We start from the raw sequence: 11,860 nt of genomic DNA on the forward strand, positions 1-11,860 counted from the left end.
CGTTGTGGTGGATGTAGCAATACCAAGTGACCACAACATCAGGAAAAAGGAGCATGAGAAACTGGAGAAACACCAAGGCCTGTTTTGTGATACTAAAAACATAGCTACACATGGAAAAAAATCCTGTACTTAACATTACAGAATGTTATTCTATTAACCAGCCATTACATTGATCTTGTCTCAGAAAAATCTTGTAAAGCAGATTTGACATAAAGTTGTTTTGTGTCATGCCAATCTACAGCTGGTCGAAATAGATGGATGTTCAGACCAGATATAATCCAGGTTTTGTGGGAGGTTTCTTTCTGCTGTCCTTTGTTGTCACATGCCCTCTCAGGATGAGGACTACTGAAAACCCTGTGATCCCATGCTAGTTCCCTAGCATAAGTAGTTTCTTAGGATATATCAAATCCTGCAGAACACAAATTTTGCAACCAAGATGTTATTCTGCAACAACAACGTGCCTTATAGAGATTGACTATAGTGATTTAAATAACTGAAGTTTTATCAACCCAGAGAAAGACCATTTGTTTGTTTTGTCAAACATGAGAAATCCAGGGAAAAAAAATCTGAAAATGCAAATTAACTTCAGTGAGATCCTTTTTCCATTGTTGAAGGCTCTGTAAAGATTTTAATCAATACAGAAACATTACAAGGATAATATAATTGTCGTATCTAACGCGATGAATCCTTGATGCTTGACCCATTACACACAACTTCACGCCGTTTTGTTTTGTCTTTTACTTTTTTAATAAAGTACCTTCATGTTCTTACAGCCAGCTGTGTGACGTCTTCTAAATTTACACCAGACCTTCCATTTCTTCCCATATTCTCTTCAGATCAACCAGAGAGAGGTTCAATTCAGCCTCAAGTGTCATGCAAACCTGTATCTATCCTGGGGGTGAATTAAGTGACATGTCTTGACTGCTGGCCATTGAAGCAAAAAATTAGCCCACCGGTCCAATGAAAGGTCAGGCTAGAGGGAATGGAAACGGAGGGTCACGTTCCTCTGAAAGTCAGTAAAGCTGTCAGTGGCATTGACAGCAGTCAGAGAAGAAAGGTACAAGCTGGTGGGAGCAGTTTCGTCTGACAGACAAGTTGTCCTTTAGCTCCTCTGCTGGATGATGCATGAAAAAGTTCAATGTGTTCTATGAATATGTTTTGTTTGATTTGTTGTGTTACTGGAGCGAACAGCAGCAAACAGATGGTATCAGACTCTGTGTCATTAGGTTAATTGAAAATCAGTCAGCTTCTCAGAAACTTGCACTTTTGTTCAACCAGGTTATCTAATTCTCTCTACTAAGTTATCACGATAAATAAAAAGCAAACAGGTTCTAACTTTGTGTTGTGTTCAGTAATTACTTGGGAAATTACTTGTTTTTCCGTGCAACTTGGTCAGTTACCGCAATCCTCTACGTAGTCTCTGTTTTTCTCATTAATGTGAATTTAATTATTCTATAATTGGATTCCCTGAGGAATCAAAGGTAAATGAGAATAATCTCACTTTGGAGTGAAATAAGTTGCTGATGACCCTATGATCTGTTTCATGTTTATAAGATAAGATGATGCAATTTTCTTTTGTAATATAGCTGAAAAAAAAAAATCAACATAGATATCCATGCATTTGTCCTGGACATCTTAGACCAACATTATCTTGTAGAGAATCAAGGAGATGGGAGTGTTTCCAAGCCAGAGACCTGTAGGGAATTTCCAATCATCATTTAATCAAACAGTGACGCTTTGGGGCTTTGTGCCACACGGGGAGGAGAAGAACATGCAAACTGCACCTAGTATTACTCTGGGAGATTATAAAAACTGGGCTTCTTCATTTAAGAAAATGTCACAGAAACATGTGACAAACCGCCACATGCTCAGATTACACTATTCTTAGGCTCTTTCCAGCTCATGAAATCATAAACATACATTCTGTCACATCCTAGCCTCTAACAGTAATGCTAACCTCTAATGTATAAACATTAGAAGATATTTAATAATTTTATTTTCAAACCACTAAGTTTGCAAATAAATGAATTCAAAACTACTGAAAAAAAAAATAAAACTGTCCACAAAACAATGAATGATTACAGATATTCATTGTTGGCAATTTTTTAACAACAGATGAGCTATTTTTTAAATTTTTTTAACAAAATAGCTCAACTTTAAAGTTGAAATATTCCTGTAAATCTCTCTGAAAGACCTCACAGCTTACCCCGTACAGACAGAATGGATTCCCCCTTCAAAGTTTCACTGAAATCTGCTGATGATGCACGGATGACATAAATCACATCACCCGAGCTTTGAGATCAAGCAGATGGTCAAGATGATTTCCAACTGAGGCAGGAAAATTTGAAGTCCAACTTATTGTTGAGGGGATCCACTGATCCACTACAGTGAAATGTCTCCCTTCGGTTTGCTGTGTTTGCCCAGTTCAAACTCACCCATCCCTAGACGGTTAGTTTTGATTTACACATAAAGTATATCGAAATGCACCTGGTAGTTGTGTTGTGAAACTTTTGGTGAAACTTGCCAAACTCCTCAGGCAATACCTCAAGATAAAGTGCCTGATGTTATTACAGTCACCCCTGACTTCTTCTAAAGAGAGATGATAAAAATAAACTCTAGATGCCTTGACAGACATGGCTGTTCATGTTTTTTTTTTTTTTTATATTATGAGATAATCAGCCCTTCGTAGCATGAGTCATTATCTCTTTCTGTGGAGGAAAACACACCTGCAGATAGCAAAAGGATGCAAAAATTTGCATACAGTTTAAAATGTGCATCACTGTCAGGAAGATTTCGTAGTAACATGTGACCATTTTTTTTTTTATCAGCCCCTGTGTCATGGGTCATAAGATAACCAAATGACTGCATGAGTGGCTTCTTCAATTCGTCAGCAGAAGGATTCAGATTCCCCCATAAACAAGTCCCACTGCCTCACCTAGAAAAAAAAAAAAAGCAATTACAGGAAAGTTTTTCAGCTGACAGGCTGCCAATCACAACTTCTCCATGTGTGCAGATTCCTCCCACTTTGTGCAATTACTTCACTCCCTTATTTTGTTGACACTTGCCTTTCAAAGGCTTCCACTCCACAATTTAGAAGTAAAGCATGGAGAGTTTCTTCAAAGCAAATTTATTCTCAGGGATTTTTCTCAGGTTATTGATAGCAACGCAGCTCAAAGAAATCATTTACATAAAGGGGCACGTAATGAACTAACAGACACTAAATATTCACTGTCTCCTGGTTTAACCGTTAGCTGGTACATTTACTCCCCCAAAAAAGAGCCACATCACTTAAAATCTCAGCCGTCCACCATGCCACCGCCGCTTATTTCAAAAGGGAACGCCTGGACTTTGGTCTCATCCTTCTCATTACCTCAGAAAAGATCAGAAACTTTCCGTCTTCTTCGGGAGGCCATCTCTGCAACCAGCCCAGCGTCTTCAAATGATTCACCCCATTATGGAGCCAATCAGGTATAATGAAGCACTGGGCAAACCCGCTGGCTGAGCCAGATAAATAATTTAATGGGACTTGTCATCCCTCTCCCATCCAGCCGCTGCCTTCACTGAGGAGTAGCGAGACACATGAAGGCTTTCCAGGGTGGAGGGACTTCGCCAAACAGGTGACACTCCCCCACATCACCGAGGTCCACCTCCCACATCCTTCCTCCTCAGCCACCTCCTCATCCTCAAATCAAACAACCTTCCTACCCCACCCTTCGCTCTCCCCACTTGTCAGACGCCAGGAGACGGAGGGATGGAGATAGTACCACTTCGTTACCAACCTCTCACTCGGAGGCTTCAAACAGATTTCAGCTAATGAGGGAGCATTTAGAAACTCAGGGATGCCGGCATCCAGAGGTAGAAGGAGATGAATGGGTGGAGGTGAGGAGCGGTGTGCAGCGGTGGGCTGCACACACATCCACGCACACACGGGAACATCCAAACCCACCTTCCTTTGTCTGACCCACACACAGATAGCACACATTCACCTGTGCACACACACTTTCTCACACACGGCTCAGGGTTGTCAGTGCAGGTGAACAAAGTGAATAGGATATGTGACTGACAATAAAGATTTCTTTTAACATCAGTGAGGTGGAGGCGGGCAGGCCGGGTGGGAGACGCATGAGTCTGTGGAGACAGGCTGCAGAAGTTCGCATTACTCTGAGGGACCCGTCGACTGCATATGCCATCTTTAATGACGAGACCTCGCCAAACTGGCACCCAGTCCGCCAACCAGGAGGGAGAGAGAGCAAAGAAACAGGCAAACCCTCATTCTAAATCCTCTTTTTCTTCTTTACACCCCCCGCCCCCCATCTCCTTTAAATGTGAGTTTTAATAGACACTGCTAAATTTCCACTGCTGTCTCCTTAAAGTTTAATTCACCCACTTTTCTCCCACCCCCCATTAAAAAGCTGCGACAGCAGCTGCAAACAGGACATTATTATTTCATATTATGAAAACAGGGTTTTTAGATGAAGGGAAGGAGAAGAAATGCTGCAGAAATATTTCTATGGCACATTGTGGCAGGATGGGAACTGCTGTTTTCGACACCATATCCTCAACATTATCTGGGTTATACTATATTTTATTTAGAAGTCTTCAGATTCACAGGTAAACTAAAGGTTACAGATGAAATTTTGTAGCTTCAAACACATATGGTGCGTATCAGTTTCATGTTGTTTCTGTGGTTTTGAAGTAAATCTTTGAAAAGTCAGTAAAAGTGACCCAGTTTGAAATAACAAAGCAGGGTTTCACAGTTTTGGTCCAAGAGAGCTTCTGTTCCACAACTTTTACACAGATCCGTTCTTGGGCACCTCTGTTGACACCCCAATAATTTCAGGACCTAGTTTAAAGTTTTAAAGTCTCTTTTGTGTACTTCGTCACACCTCGTCTTTCTGTCTCACACAAAGCTCTAACATGGAAGACTTTTAAAGACGCTTTGACACTTAAGCATAGAAGAAGCATTGCACTACCTTTTCCATCTTCTGAACTGGTGGATCTTCACAAAATCCCTGAAATAGTTTGCATCCGGTCAAAATAAAATACAATTAAGCTCAAATTTATAAACACCCCATTCAGTTTTTTAACATTGTTACTTCTTTCAATAACAGTTTAAGAAATAACTAATTTCCTATCAGAAAGAATCTTGGTTGACTTAAATTAATTTTAAATAGTAATACGACAGTACATGTTTGGTTACTGTTCTCCTGACTTTGTTCGCCTTTAGAAATCGTCTCATTGCACTGTGACGTTGTGTCAGTGATGCCCTCACTGTCCCAACGAATGAAAGAGTTTTGCCCCGGTGGCACCATCAGTGTGTAGCTCGGAATAGAAAGCATTGTGATCACTCACCCGCCCACCTCCGCACACTCCAAGAAAACGCATACAAACGCCATGTAGCCATCCAGAAACCCCTCAGTTGGTCCCTTTCTCTCTAATTAGTAATTAACACGTTCTTTCGTGCAGGCCTCTCTTTATTTATAGGCCGCTTCCTGCCAAACAGCCGATCCCGGTGCCAGGATCAGACGGATGCAGAGTGCGAGGTGTGCAGGGAGTCCCGGTCAGTCGAGAAATAATGGTTCAATGTTTTGGGACCAGTCAACTGCCTGGCCAAACAGCTTGTAACAGCTTTTTCAAATGAGTGGGTCAGATCGCAGTAAAGGGGATTCTTTAAAGCTCTGTTGATCGAGCTCAGTAGCTTTAAAATGGTCATCATTTGGCAGCAATGGAGTTTGAGAAGTGAGTAGCCAAAAAAATGTGCATAAGTATAAGTAGTGATACATCAAAATGATTTTACTCAAGTTGAAGTAAACGGTTTCATACTCCTAGAAGTTTTTTTTTTTTCTTTTACTCAAGCAAATGCGATTGAGTAAATATAGCTAGAAACTTTGATTTCCATACATCCTTTGTGTCTTTTGAACATGGAGTTGCTCAGGTCATGTGATAAAGCTTCCAGAAATAAAGCTGATCTGATAAAAGGTGTCAGATCTCATCACTTTAGATGATGACCTTACTCTTCAGAGCATGAGTGTCCAGCTTCAGTCCTCTAAGGTCAGTGTCCTGCCAGTGTTTGATGTCTCTGCTCCAAAACAGCCTCTCCAAGTTCCTCCTCTGCGTGTCATGAAGTTCTGCAAAGGCCTGCTAATTAATCATCATTTGATTCAGGTGTGTTGAACCAGTGAAAGAACTGAAACAAACAGGACGCAGCCCTTTCTGGACTGGTTTTGGACACCACCGCTTTAGAGCTTCAGCCAGTGACAAGAAGCAAGAAAGAGAGCTTTGCCAAGAGTCATGGTTAGAGAGCAAACGGATTTTCAACTTTTTGTTTAATTCACAGATGAGGTCTCATTTTAGTCTTTAAACTTTTTTTTTCTAAATTAGCTACAGCAGAGCAACTGTTCAAACTGATCTGACCTGCAGGATGTCAGCAACATGAATCTGTCTCTCACCTGCGATTTTTCTTTCCAAACCTCCTCCTCAGTGAGAGTGGAAATAAGACTGGATGGTTGACTCTTTTCATAAATTTTAGTATCTTCTTATTTCAGGCTTTGCTGCCTCTTGGCTGCCATTTGTCCCCCGCAGGCGGCGGAGCCCATCTCTCCTCACACGGCGCTCCTTTTATGAGCTTTGCCTTCACTCTCTTCATTACAGCCTGCCAGGCGTCCTAGGTGGGACTTTCACACTCATCCCTCTGTCTGGATGCCTCCCTTCTGGCATTTATTATTTATTCTCCAACAGATATACTGTAATGTCCTCTTTAAACAGGCTCTGCTGAGCTGATTTAAGGCTGTAACGAGATGTACTGAAGACTGCCCTTAGAAAACACACACTTGTATATTGCATGGGAGGGTGTCTTAAAGTTTATGGAGCCTGTTTGTGGGCATTTGAGTCGAGGGAATCGTGTTGTGAGTGATGGATTGTTGTGGGATTGGTAAAAAAGTTATGCATTAGCAGAATGACTTTTACTCACAAGCTGCCAGTCGACTGTCTTTATTTTGGAGTTTTAGCTGGTGATAGAGAGGGTCATCTATTTTTGATCTCAGTTTGGAAGAGGGACGGTTCTGGCTGTTGATTATGCTTATGAACTAAACAGTTCAGATCACCTGGCCTTCTTGGACTCGCTACATGTTGTTCTGGAAGGGGTGACATCTGGTGAATCATTGCTGGTTTTATGGGACTTTAATGCCTGATTGGGCATCAGTGTCGTTACCCTGATCTGAACCTGAGCAGTGTTTTGTTAGCAGACTTGATCGGTGGGTTTGGACCGGGTTCAGACACAATGTCTATGCACTCAATTGGGGTTGGGTCACATTTTGTCAGGGTCAGACAGACAGGGAGGCTGTGCGTTCAAACCCCAGCAGGTGAAGCGCTCATCATTTAAGTGGAGTCATTAAATTTCATTACAGTTATTATTATGTTATTCTGGATTCTCTATTCAACTTGAATATTAATTAACCTGCATAAAATTAAATGCGACTGAATGACATATGTTAGTATTATTTAAAATTTGACTTGTAAATATAACAGATTTTGTTTTACCCTGTCAATCTAAATGACAGAGTTAGTCTAGCACCAACTTTGGTCTACATCATGTTCTCAATGTAATACTGGAAATTTCAGTATATAATAATAAAAATAATTGAAATTGATTTGATGAGAAATACCACTTTTTTTTTCTTAGTTGCTGAATGCTACCTTTTTAACCCTTGAAAGCACTTTTGAATGGTTGAGACTAGTTGTTCATGATTTTCTGGGGATTGTGGCTGCAAACAGATTATTTTTCACTATAGGGCTCTCATAGCAACTACAGAAGTGAAGTTAAAAAGCCTTCATTACATTTTGTAGAAGATTAACCTTGTATTTTAAAATTACTGTGATTTGGGATAGGCAAGTCATCATTTTTGACCATTAAATCATGATTGAACCATTGCCAAGGCCTTGTTTCACTGCTGTCCAACATCACTAAAGAGAGACTACTTCTCTCTTCTAGGGTTTCTATCCACCCCTAGACACGTGGGTGAAAAGAGGATGCACGGGTATATCTGCATGAAAGGTCACCGAGCGGACTGGGATGCCCAGCAAGACCAACTTCATGATTAAGAACAAGAACATGGAGATGAGTTACCAAGAGCCTGGAGCCTTCTCTGTATTTTTCACGCTGCTCCTCTGAGCGGCACCTTCACAGCTCTCTGTGACCTTTCCATTAATTAACAAGGATCTAACAGACTGCAGAAAATGGAATCATATCACACTACGGAGACAAAGATTGGCCTCTTTGTCACTGAGCGTAATTAACATGAGTGGACTCTGTATTTCTGAACACCTCAAGAGACAAAGTTGAACTTCAAACCATGCTTAAAGAAATCTCTGATCAAATTGTTTGGCTTGGTTCATTTCTACTAAAAATACTCATATTGTAGTTTGCTGAAGAGGAGAACAGCCACTTTTAAAAAGCTTTATCCTGGTAAAAGCTTGAACATTTCCTCGTCTGGTTTGACAATTCTATTTTTGTTCATTTCTTTGTTAAACTCTAGCTAAATCATGTTTGCATGGTGTCATTGTATAGTCCTGCTGAAAAAGGCCAAAGTCATCAGGGAATCCAGTTGCAACAAAGCTTATGTATAAGAGGTGTCCAAGTAACATCCACTTCTTAGTTTAATGAATCCAGCCATGTGTTCCTGCCTGTACATCAACATGATGTGAGAACATATGATTCATCAAAGCATGCCATCTTCTTTAAATATGCTACAGTTCTGATGTTGTCATGCATTCCTTTTCTTTTTGTTTTTGTTTTTTTGGTAGTGGACACAGGTAAGCAGGGGCACTCCTGCTTGTCTTAATGATTGCTCTAGTCTGGAGCAATTTCAACGACAATGGCTCATCGTTTGGGTATGACCACAAGAGACAGTCTTTTGGAGAGAGTTAACCACTGTTCTTTTCCTCTGACCTCTTTTTGTTGATATTGATGTCTCCAGACGCTTAGAAAATCACACAATTGTTTGCTTTAGAGAAACAATTTGGGCCTTGTCAAATTCAAACAAAGCCTGACAATCTCCCATTTCATACTTGTATCCAGTTACCACAAAAGATCATCAGTGCTAATCAACTCATTTTGTTCATAACATTATGTTGGTTGGAAAGCTTTCTTCACTCTATAGACAAGTTTATCCTGAACAACTATTACTGAGTTCACTTCACAGCCTTTAGGATTGGGGTTATATTTAAATGTTTGTTGGTCAGAGAGCAACGTTTACTGATGACAGAAGAGACAGATTGCAGCAACCTGGTCATAAAGTGCAGATGCATCAGATTACCAGATTCTGTCCTTGACGGTCAATATTCTGCACTCTTCTGCACAGAGAGATTAAAAGTTGGCTTAGACATCTGTGAGTTTACACGTCATTCAAAACCTAAGCAAACATTGTTCAATTGTGCCACATTGAATAACACTCAGTTCACGTTCCACAGATAAAATACCGGGTTTTAAGTTCGTTTGAATGGAGTTCTGCAAGCCACAAAGGCTCATGACTCAATCTGACCTGTGTCTTAATAAGCCACCAAGGTCTTGTTCTCCCAAAATGATGGCAATAAAGTGAAGTTAAACCTAAAATTAATTTATTACCAGACAATTAAGGACCCTGGAGATTCTGCTCACAGTGGAACTGTTTACTCTTAATGCCTTTTGAATTAGGTTAAGGTTTTGAAATAATTTGTACCTTTATATTTAAAGATGAGATATTTCACTTCCTTTAGACAAAATTTTATGTCATAATTCCACATCTTCTATGGCACTGCTGAGGACAAACACAGAAAAAGGAGGGAAAACGATGAGACCTTAATGTGGGAGAAATGGAGCAGAATGAGGCAGGTGTTTAATTTGAGAATTAAGACAGTGTGAAAGTTCATCAGTATGCTAATGACTCTGTGGTCTAGGTGTGGCAGACGAAGCTTCCTCGACTGCTCAAGAGGAAGAACAACTCTGCCTGAATCACAGTTATAGTAATGCATGGAGAAATTATCACTCTTCCCATGACGAAGGAACAAAGGAGAGAATAACACTTTGTGGCCCTAGCTCTGACCATAAACCACCGTCATGCATTTCAGAAGTCATTTCTCTATGTAATGTGTATGATTCCACTTCAGGGCCATAAAATCACTGATTTTACACTGTAGGAAATAATTAGTTACCCTAACTTGTCACAATTTACATAAAACATATTGAAATAATAGTCTTTGGAAAAAACTAAAACAACTGTTCTAACAGCTAAGAGTACTGGGAGTCAGTCATGTTTCTGGTTGGTGATGGGCTAAAAGCCTGCTGTTTGTCACTAATGTAGTTTAGTGACAAATGGCTGTGATTCTCCCCAGACTGGTCATTTCAGGATTTCATCCCTTCTATTAAATATATTAAAAGGGTGAAAGGGATTTTTGCCATCAAATGTTAAGTAAAAGTGAAAAGTGCACACTGCTTTAAATTTTCCAACCAGAATGACTGAATGTACTGAGAAAAAGGCCAGACGGACGGACGGATGGATGTTTTAGCTCACTGGTTTGGTGAAATGCTAAATGAGAGAAAACTTTGTTGGGTCACATTTTAATGAAAGCAAAGTTCAAAGTATCTATAATATATATTAGTAATACTATTAGTGACTGTTGTTCAACACCTTGAGACTCAAAGTGCTAAATGTGACTAGCAGAGAAATACTGAAAATTCAATTTTCATCAAGCCATTTAAGCGTCCTGCAATTATGCAAGCTAGCGTATGTGTCCATTCTGATAGCTGAAAAATGCAGTTTCTTCTGTCAGAACTGGCACTCTGTACTGTAAGGAAGTGTGGAAGGCTAAGCACTCTCACTGTCTGGAGGACCCCTGGGTGTGGCCCTGTCCTCGGCAATGCAGATTTATGATACTCCATGAGCATCTCAGCAATTGCAGCCAAGACTGGAGCCAGCAGCTAATTAAAACCTTTCACTGGAATCCCTGTAAAGTCACTGATCCACCAGCAGTCATCAAATGGGCAGAATCAGCAGCAGAGCTGTATATTAGGACCATACCTTAAATGGCTTTGTGCTTGTATAGCACTTTATGAAGTCCAGAGGACCCCAAAGTGCTTCACACTACAGTCATTCACCCATTAACGCACACACTCATATGCTGATGGTGGAAAGCTACTGCAATGTAGCCAAAGCTGCCTTGGGGCAGTCTGACAGAAGTGAGGCTGCCATGCACTGATGCCACCAGACCCTCTGACCACCACCAGCACAGGCGGGTGGAACAGGGATCGAACCAGCAAACCACCAATTGTGAGGCAAACTCCTACCACTGTCGCTGCCATCACCACATACAGTGAAATAGACTCCAAAATTAACCATGCTAAAAATTACAATGGATCTAAATGAGGTTATATGGTATTAATAAGTACCAGTCAGCAAAGGCTGATGTGAGGGCTATCATAAGAAAGAAATGTCACTGGCAGCACAATGACAGTAAACGGGTAAGAAGATAGATTACCTCTTACCAAGAAAAACACTATTTCTCCATTGAATACATTTTTCCCTAAAGTAATATTTGACAAATTAAATTTTGGTTGTAAGGGCAAGAACAACTAAATACCAAGGGATGTGACACTGTACATGCCACTGCTGCCACAAACAGCTAAATCATGGAGTCAGCAGTCAAACCAGCAAGATGTCGCATTGGTCTGGCAGCTGACCAATGAGTCATTCACCAGTCTCGTGCAAAGCTTTTCGTAGCTAAGCCTGCGCTTTTAAGTACCTCTGATGGCGCCTGTTTGTTAGGTCTCTAAACTGCTATATTTTTTCTTCTATTCTTTATTACATATATTGTTCATGAAAATGTT

Source organism: Poecilia latipinna, unplaced genomic scaffold (genome assembly GCF_001443285.1).
Source record: "Poecilia latipinna isolate Pla-1442-1.1 unplaced genomic scaffold, P_latipinna-1.0 Scaffold2505, whole genome shotgun sequence".
Taxonomy (NCBI): Eukaryota; Metazoa; Chordata; class Actinopteri; order Cyprinodontiformes; family Poeciliidae; genus Poecilia; species Poecilia latipinna.